We start from the raw sequence: 8,060 nt of genomic DNA on the forward strand, positions 1-8,060 counted from the left end.
TCACTCAAAACCACAAGGTTGCAAGTTCAAGACCAGCAAAAGGGCCCAAGCTTGACTCAGGCTTGCATCCTTCTGAGGTCGGTAAAATGAGTACCCAGACTGTTGGGGGCAAATTAGCTTACTTGCTGTTCACCGCTATGATCTTTGGAATAGCGGTATATAAATAAAACAAATTATTATTATTATTATTATTATTATTATTATTATTATTAGGTCACTGGTGGGAATATCACTGGTTGAAGAAGTTATTTCAGGATCTTCTAGATCAAATTAACAGAGAAGGCAGATTGGGGGCATTACACCAGGTCCTTAGGGAACAAGTCATTTTCATTCTTCAAGCCATTTTACACTGTGGTGGATTCCTTGTTCATTGGACCAAGCCCAGAGAGATGGTTTCCTCAACAATCTCTTATCACAGCATTGCCAGCTAACAAATACTCTGTACTTCATTTTAGCCCCAAAACCATCCCACATTTTCAAGAATTCTGGGATTAACTTTCTCCATTTGTCCCCAAGTGCCCAGGGGAAGATCTCATATTTAGTCTTCTGGATCTTCTTCCATGTCATTTGCTAGGCCCAGAGCTACAAAGAGATTAATCCATGTGTATTCTCTTATAGTCAAGCCAGCACATTTGAAGTACATCATAGTAATAGCTATAAGATATGTATCTGAGATTCTGTAACATACATTCATTGAGATGTGTCTTGTACTGAGATGTATCTTGCATGAAGCCATCCTCCAGGAGGCCGAAGAAAGCCTCTTGCTCTTGTCTGTGCAGAAGAAAGAATGGCTGTTGTGAAATTGTCAGGGCTGTCAGGAAAAGGTCTCCCCTGGGGCCTTGTTGTTTGCCACTGCTAGGTACCCGAACATCATGCATGTTGTGACACCACCACCTTGTGCTCCCTTCTGGTGACCGCGGCAGAGATGTTAAGCATTCTTGTTATCTCTAACTTTACCTTTTCAAGTGGTGACAGCAGAAGCTTAAAAGTTACCTTTCCAGTAGACTTCGCCTCTCAGAGGAGCATGTGGGCCACCTTTCATTAATTAATTGTGCAACTTCTTGCAAAACTCCTCAGAATTAATTTGCAACAATTACCATCTTAAGTTGGACTTTAAAAAGTAATTTGTTGCATTAAACATTCTGTTACTCCTTTTTTCTTTTGGCTACTTTTTTTTTGGCAGAGGAGAAAGGAATCAGGATTTATTTTAAAAAATGCATCAAAGTTTTAAAATTCTGCTCAAATGCTTCTTAATGTCCTATTTTAAAGCAAATCCAAATAATTAGGTAATATTACTCATTACACACTCCAAAAAGTAATGCCACTCTCAAGCATTATGCCACTTTTGACACTTGGTGTTTGTTGTGTGCCTTCAAGTCATTTATGGCTTATGGTGACCCTAAGATGAACCTATCACAGGGTTTTCTTGGCAGGGTTTTGACTTTGCCTCCCTCTGAGACTGAGAGAGTGTGACTTGCCCAAAGTCACTCAGTGGCTTTCCATGGCTAAGCAGGGATTTAAACTACTGCTGAAGGAACAGGACCCAGGAACCACGTCACCACCCCTACAGGTAAAATACCAATCATGTGGGGGGTTTTGGCCTGAGGAGGAGAAAGCATCAGTTGACCCACACATGAGCAGATGCTTTCCTTCTTTATGCTTGGGTCTGTTCATCTCATAGCCCAGGAAAGCTGTGTGCAAAAAGGGTGAGGGATTTCTTTCTCAGGATTTCTCTGAGACAGCTGTGTTCTGACTGCCAAAAAGTTGTCCTAGGGGAGGGGAAGGAACACACCAGATCCTGATTCTTAGCAGCTTGTTGAATGTTTTATGGTCCTCTTTTATTGCTCTCATTTCCTAGTGGTAGGTTGAAGGCTATAAAACACCAAAACCCAATTAAAGTTACCACTTGGAGTAAGGAGGCAAACATTCATGTCTAACAAAGACCCACCAGTGGCTTGAATTTAATTAGATGGATTCCCTGTTCAGAGGCAGCACAATAAATACCATCCAATTACTGTGCTTAGAGAACTTCAGCTACTCAAGGAGATATATATATATAGGCACAGTAATTGGATAGTATTTATTGCACAATATATATATTGTAATGGGAATACACTCAGCCCTCCATATTTGTGACTTTGACTTGTGTGGATTTGATTAATATGTTATCTCTAAAAATCTCTAGATCTTTCAGTGTGATTCTTTCAGAGATTGACCATAGAGTGGAGGAAAAAAAACACTTCTCTAAACATTTGTAGACCCTCCAGTATGACTCTGTGGTCACTTTCCACCAGATGTTGACCACAGAGATGCACTGGATGACCTAGAGAGTCCTAGTCAAGTGGGAAAAAATAGTGTTTTTAGTTGCATTTTTTCCACTTTCATGCGGTCCTGTGCTGCTAGCCCCAGCAAATGTGGAGGGCCTATTGTACTATGGTGTCACCCTTAAATGATTCTCTTTTGCATAGCCTGATTCCTTGCTGTTAGCACTGATGGTTAGCAGGAGGGAAGGAACCCATATGAATTACCAAGGTGCAGCAATCCAGAAGGAGCCCCTGGGACCTGGCTGTGTTCCAGATGAGTTTGTTCCCTGCCTACCTTCCTTGCTACTGGGAATGATGGAGGTACACCCACTAGGAGGCCCTCTGGGCTTCAGAGACCCTTTCTGGCCCACACGAAGTCAGGGAGGGGGATAGGAGACCTTCTTCTTTGGAAACTTCCCTTCACACATAGCTGGTCCTCATTTCTGCTCAGCCCAAAGGTTCTTAGCTGACTGCCCACCCTGCAGTCACCCACCATTGACCCCTCAGGCACATGGATCTGCTACTGGTGAACAGCATCCCCTTAAAAAAAAATCACCAGATCCCCAAACCACTCTTGACAGCCCTGATGGTCAGTTGCCTCTGAAACTGGTACTAGAATATTGTTGTTCTTGTTGTTAACTGCCTCTGAGTCCATCTCGACTCATGGCAACCCTATGGATGAGACATCTCCAAGACCCTCTGTCCTCCACTGCTCTGCTTAATTCCTGCAACCCCATAAAACCCGTGATCTGCTTAATAGAGTCCATCTGTCTAGCATGTGGCCTTCCTCTCTCTACTTCCCTCTACCTTTCCTAGCATTGTTGTCTTTTCCAGTGAGTCGTGCCTTCTCATGATGTGGCCAAAATACATCAGCCTCAACTTGGCCTTCAGGCTTGATATTTTCAAGAACCCATTTGTTTGTCTTTTTGCACATCCACGGTACCCTCCTGCACCACATCCCAAATGCATTTATTTTCTTCCAGTCTATTTCCTTCATTGTCCAGCTCTCACATCCATACATGGTAACAGAGAACACAATGGCTTCTACCATTCTAACTTTCATGCTCAGTTGTATGTGTTTGCTCTTTAGGATCTTTTTAGGTACAAGAACTACCTGGTGGTTTTTAAGAGCTAGTGCCTACCAGCTAGTGTAATTTGTGGCCTTACTCCTGTTCATATTTCTCATTTGTGTAATTCCCATTTTTAATGGGCAAAAGGGTATGTATTGCATTGCATTTCAATAGTTTAGGAAATAATAGAGCATAGGCTGAAAGCTGTGAATTGAGAAGTCTTCAGTCCAAATGTTCCTTAAGTCATAAATTAATTAGCTGGCTTATTGGCAAAGGGGTCAGACAAGGCTGTATCCTTTCACCCTATCTGTTTAACTTGTGTGCAGAATGTATTATAATAAGAGCAGGCTTGGACACAGAAGAACAAGGAGTGAAAATAGGTGGAAGGAATATCAACAATCTAAAATATGCAGATGACACCATACTACTAGCAGAAAACCTCACAGACTTGGAACAACTACTAAGGAAGATCAAAGAAGAAAGTGCAAAGGCAGGCTTAATGATGAACATAAAGAAAACAAAATAATGACCACCGAGGGCCTACACAAGCTCAACCTAGACAATGTAGAAATAGAAATAGTAAAAGAATTCCCATTCCTGGGATTAAACATTGATAGAAATGCGGACTGCAAGTCAGGAAATCAGAAGAAGATTAAGAATTGGGAGGGTGGCTATGAAAGAACTAGAAAAGAATCTAAAATGTAAGCTATACAACTGAGCACAAAAGTTAGAATGCCACCATATTCTCTATTTCCATGGCTGGATGTGAGAGCTGAACAGTTAAAGAAGATAGGAAGAAAATCCATTCATTTGAGATGTGGTGCTGGAGAAGAGTGCCGAGGATCCTATGGACAGCCAAAAGGACAAAAATGGGTCCTAGACCAGGAAACTTCCCTGGAAGCCAAGATGACAAAACTAAGGCTGTTGTACTTCGGACACACCATGAGAAGGAAGGATTCATTGAAAAAGACAATAATGCTGGGAAAGGTGGAGGGAAGAAAGGATGCTAGATGGATTCTATTAAGGAGGTCACGGGTTTTATGGGGTTGCAGAAATTAAGCAGACCAGTGGAGGACAGAGGTTCTTGGTGATGTCTAATCCATAGAGTCGCCATGAGTTGAGATCAACTCAACAGTTATCAACAACAAAAGCTGATCTCTTACCGCCAGATCATGTGAAGTATTTTGAAATTATGCAATATATACTCCGAATGTTAAATGTTGCTTTTTTTAAAAAAAAATATTCATGCCTAGTTAGAGGTTAATGATAGAAACTATCTGACTGATCAGGAAAGAGCTGTGTGTAAATATAGATTCCACATTGTTCCCAAACACCAGGAGCGTTCCCAGGATATAAACGCATCCTGAGAGCCAGTTACCCAACATACCCTCTCACAGATATCAATTTAAATGGATTTGGATTTGGCACTCCTCCAAGCATTGATTTTAGCCTCCCTCGGTGTTGTCATCTAGCAAAAGATTAGATTCAGTGACAAACATATAGCCTCCACAATTGCAGAGATCCTGCAAATTGCATGGAGATGCAAGTTAATACTTCCTGGACTAGGTGGTGGTTGCAGTACCAAACAATTAAAGCATGAAAGTAGTAGTTGTTGTTGCTACTGTATTTTTGGTGACCTTTAAGCAGAGAAAAGAAAGAGAGGCCTGGTATTTTTTTTATTTGTGGTTTTTCCACATTCATGGGAGTCTTTCACCCCTAACCCCTGCAAATGTGAAGGGACCACTGTATTTTATTATGTGCTCAACCGTATTTGTCTGATGCACTTATCTTCGTTAAAATCTTCCCTGGTTTTCATCCCTCTAGACTATCTGTGAATTACTCTTTATATTGATCGATTCCTTTGTGATAAGGAAGTTCTAGAAAATTCTCCAGCCACTGATGAAGACTTGCTCTCGAAATGCATTTGTCTGTAAATAGTGGTGGACTGTCATTGACAGAAGCCAGCAGACTTCATTCTTCCCTATCAAGTCATTTGCTAGAGTCGTTTGTCTTCTGAAAGACCCTTGCACCATTTGAGATTGCATTCATATCAGTTATTTGCCCTCAAAAAGACCTTTGCATCTTAAAAGATTGAGGTCTCACTACAGAACTTTGGTTCTTTTTATTGTACATTCTATCTATTGTTTTATTGCATGGTGCATTTGAAAGTTTTTTTTTAATACACACACACACACACACACAAACACACAAAGTTTTAGAAATATTTCTATGGTCTGATATTTTGCACCAAATCCTAACCTCAGTTGTCCTTTTCTTTTTCTAACCTTTATCATCAGGATCAGAGACCATATGCCTCTTTATATCAGTTGCTGGAGAGTATAAAATATTTAGCGCCATTACACCCATTTCTTGTTAGTGGGCTTCCCATAGACAACTGGCCACTGTGTGCAAAGAATGGTGTACTAGATAGTTCCTCAGTTTAATCCAGCGTCATTGTTCTTAGGCTCTTAAATCAACCCGAAGATCGAAGAATCAAGAAATGAATCAGTAAAGAACTCTTACTGTACAACTAAATAGAAAAAATCAAGTATAGTGGACTCCATATTCGCTGGGGTTAGGGGCAAAGAACCATTTCCATCCCCTGAAGCTGAGAGCATGTGACTTGCCCAAGGTCACCCAGTGGGTTTCGTGGCTAGGTTGGGGACAAACCCTGGTCTCCAGAGTTGTACTCCCACATTCAAACAACTATATCATGCTGCATACTTAGAAGTCTCCTCTATGCAAGCTCCAGTGTTACTCCTAAGTAAATGTGCATAGGATAGACTGAATGCAGACTCTTGCCCCTCTCTCTGTATATGGAGTCAGTCCTCTATATCTATGGATTCTTTATCCATGGATTAAATTATCCACAGATTGGAAATATTTAATATATATATATATTCCATAACGCAAACCTTGATTTTTGCTATTTTATATAAGGGACACCATTTTGCTATACCATTGTACATAATGAGACTTGAAGCACAGTAGTTTTTATTTACTTATTTATTTGTTTTATTTATATGCCACCTTTCTCCCAGGCTGGGACCCAAGGCAGATTCCATAACACATTAAAACATTTACAAAAAGTATCCAGCTTCTTCATTTGGGCCTGAGTTTGCAGTGAGATAGTTGTTGTTGTATGCCTTCAAGTTGCTTCCGACTAATGGCAACACTAAAGCAAACCTATCATTGGGGTTTCTTGGCAAGATTTGTTCAGAGGAGGTTTGTCATTGCCTTCCCCCAAGGCTGAGAGAGTGTAACTTGTGCAGTCACCCAGTGGTTCCACGGCCAAGCAGGAATCCTGTTCTCCAGAGTCATCATCTAACACTCAAACCACTGTGCCACAGATACACACTTGTATATCCCATTGAACTCAATGGATATTACTGCAGACTAGACATACATGAGATTTTTCTTTGACGAAGTCCTTAAAAGGAATTCCCAGCATCTTTCTACAATCCCATGATTGACCATGGACAAAGAGAAAAAGACTTTTTGATAAATGCTAAACAGGGTGTATTTATAAGATTAAAGCTAGGAATCAGCTGAAGAGTTAAAAGATCTAAGCCAGAAAGGCCTGAAGTCCAATGTTTCTCATCTTTTCATCCAAGCCATACAAGTATGCTCTCAGTCACAGGTTCAGCCATGTCACTGTGACTTTTACTCTGCTAGCAGTATCTGCATCCATTCAGAAGCTTTGCCAAGGGACATGATTTGGTAATGTTTTGAAACTAGGGCACAGTTTTCGTATGGCAGTGTTGCTTAAGAACAAAGCTCTTATTTTGAGATTGTTCTGCTACTGAAAGTTCCTTTGGGTTTAATTGGATTCCTACCAACAGCAGTTTTTTAAAAGAGGAGGAGGCTGAGACGTAAGCAACTGAGGTATGCCTGTCAAATAAATCAATTTCTACCTTCGGTTCACAAATCAGCCTCATTAGGCATTTATGTACCACAAATAAACTCACTGTCTAGTTCCCATGAACCCTTAATTATTGTCTCTCAATGAAGAATGACTAATAGCTTTTGGAGCAATTCATTTAGGTCTATTAATTACTCAACAAGCCATAGTAACAGCTAATAATGGTATTCACAGGGCCATATCTAAAGACATAATGATTCACCCAAACGTAGACAAGGCTAGGAATTGGATACCAGTATTTCTTTCAACTAGTTCTTAAGGGGTTTACCATTTCTACACTAGTGGAGTGTAGTTCTGATATTTGATGGAGCTAAGTGCTCTGGTATCATATTGCCATACTGATCACTCCCTCCACTCAGAAAACAAAACAAACCCAGAGCTTGGATGTGTTATTTTTGTTTTTTACTGTTGTTGTTGTGTGTTTTTTCTGACTTATGCCAACTCTAACACAAACCTGTCATGGAGTTTTCTTGGCAAGATTTCGTCAGAGGTTTGATATTGCCATCTTCTGAGGCTGAGAGAGTATGACTTGCCCAAAGTCACCCAGTGGGTTTAATGGCCAAGTGGAGAATTGAACCTTGGTATCCAGAGTTGTAGTTCAATATATGTCTATGCCACACTGAATCTACATTTTTTACTACAGTTCCCAGAATCCTCTACACACAAAGACAAAGATCCCTCTAGTTGGGACAGTCCAAGAACTGTAGCAAACAAACAAACAAACAAATAAATAAATAAGAGAACTTGCATTGGGAAACTGTCTGG

General features: G+C 40.5%; 1 pseudogene; it reads right to left on the reverse strand.

Annotated features, from left to right (window-relative positions):
- Window positions 1-270: 270 nt before the first annotated feature.
- Window positions 271-878, reverse strand: LOC149323364 (speedy protein 1-B pseudogene; annotated as a pseudogene).
- Window positions 879-8,060: the final 7,182 nt, after the last annotated feature.

The sequence above is a fragment of the Sceloporus occidentalis genome, unplaced genomic scaffold (genome assembly GCF_023333645.1).
Source record: "Sceloporus occidentalis isolate IW3139 unplaced genomic scaffold, rSceOcc1.0.p SCAF_1, whole genome shotgun sequence".
NCBI classification, from domain to species: domain Eukaryota; kingdom Metazoa; phylum Chordata; class Lepidosauria; order Squamata; family Phrynosomatidae; genus Sceloporus; species Sceloporus occidentalis.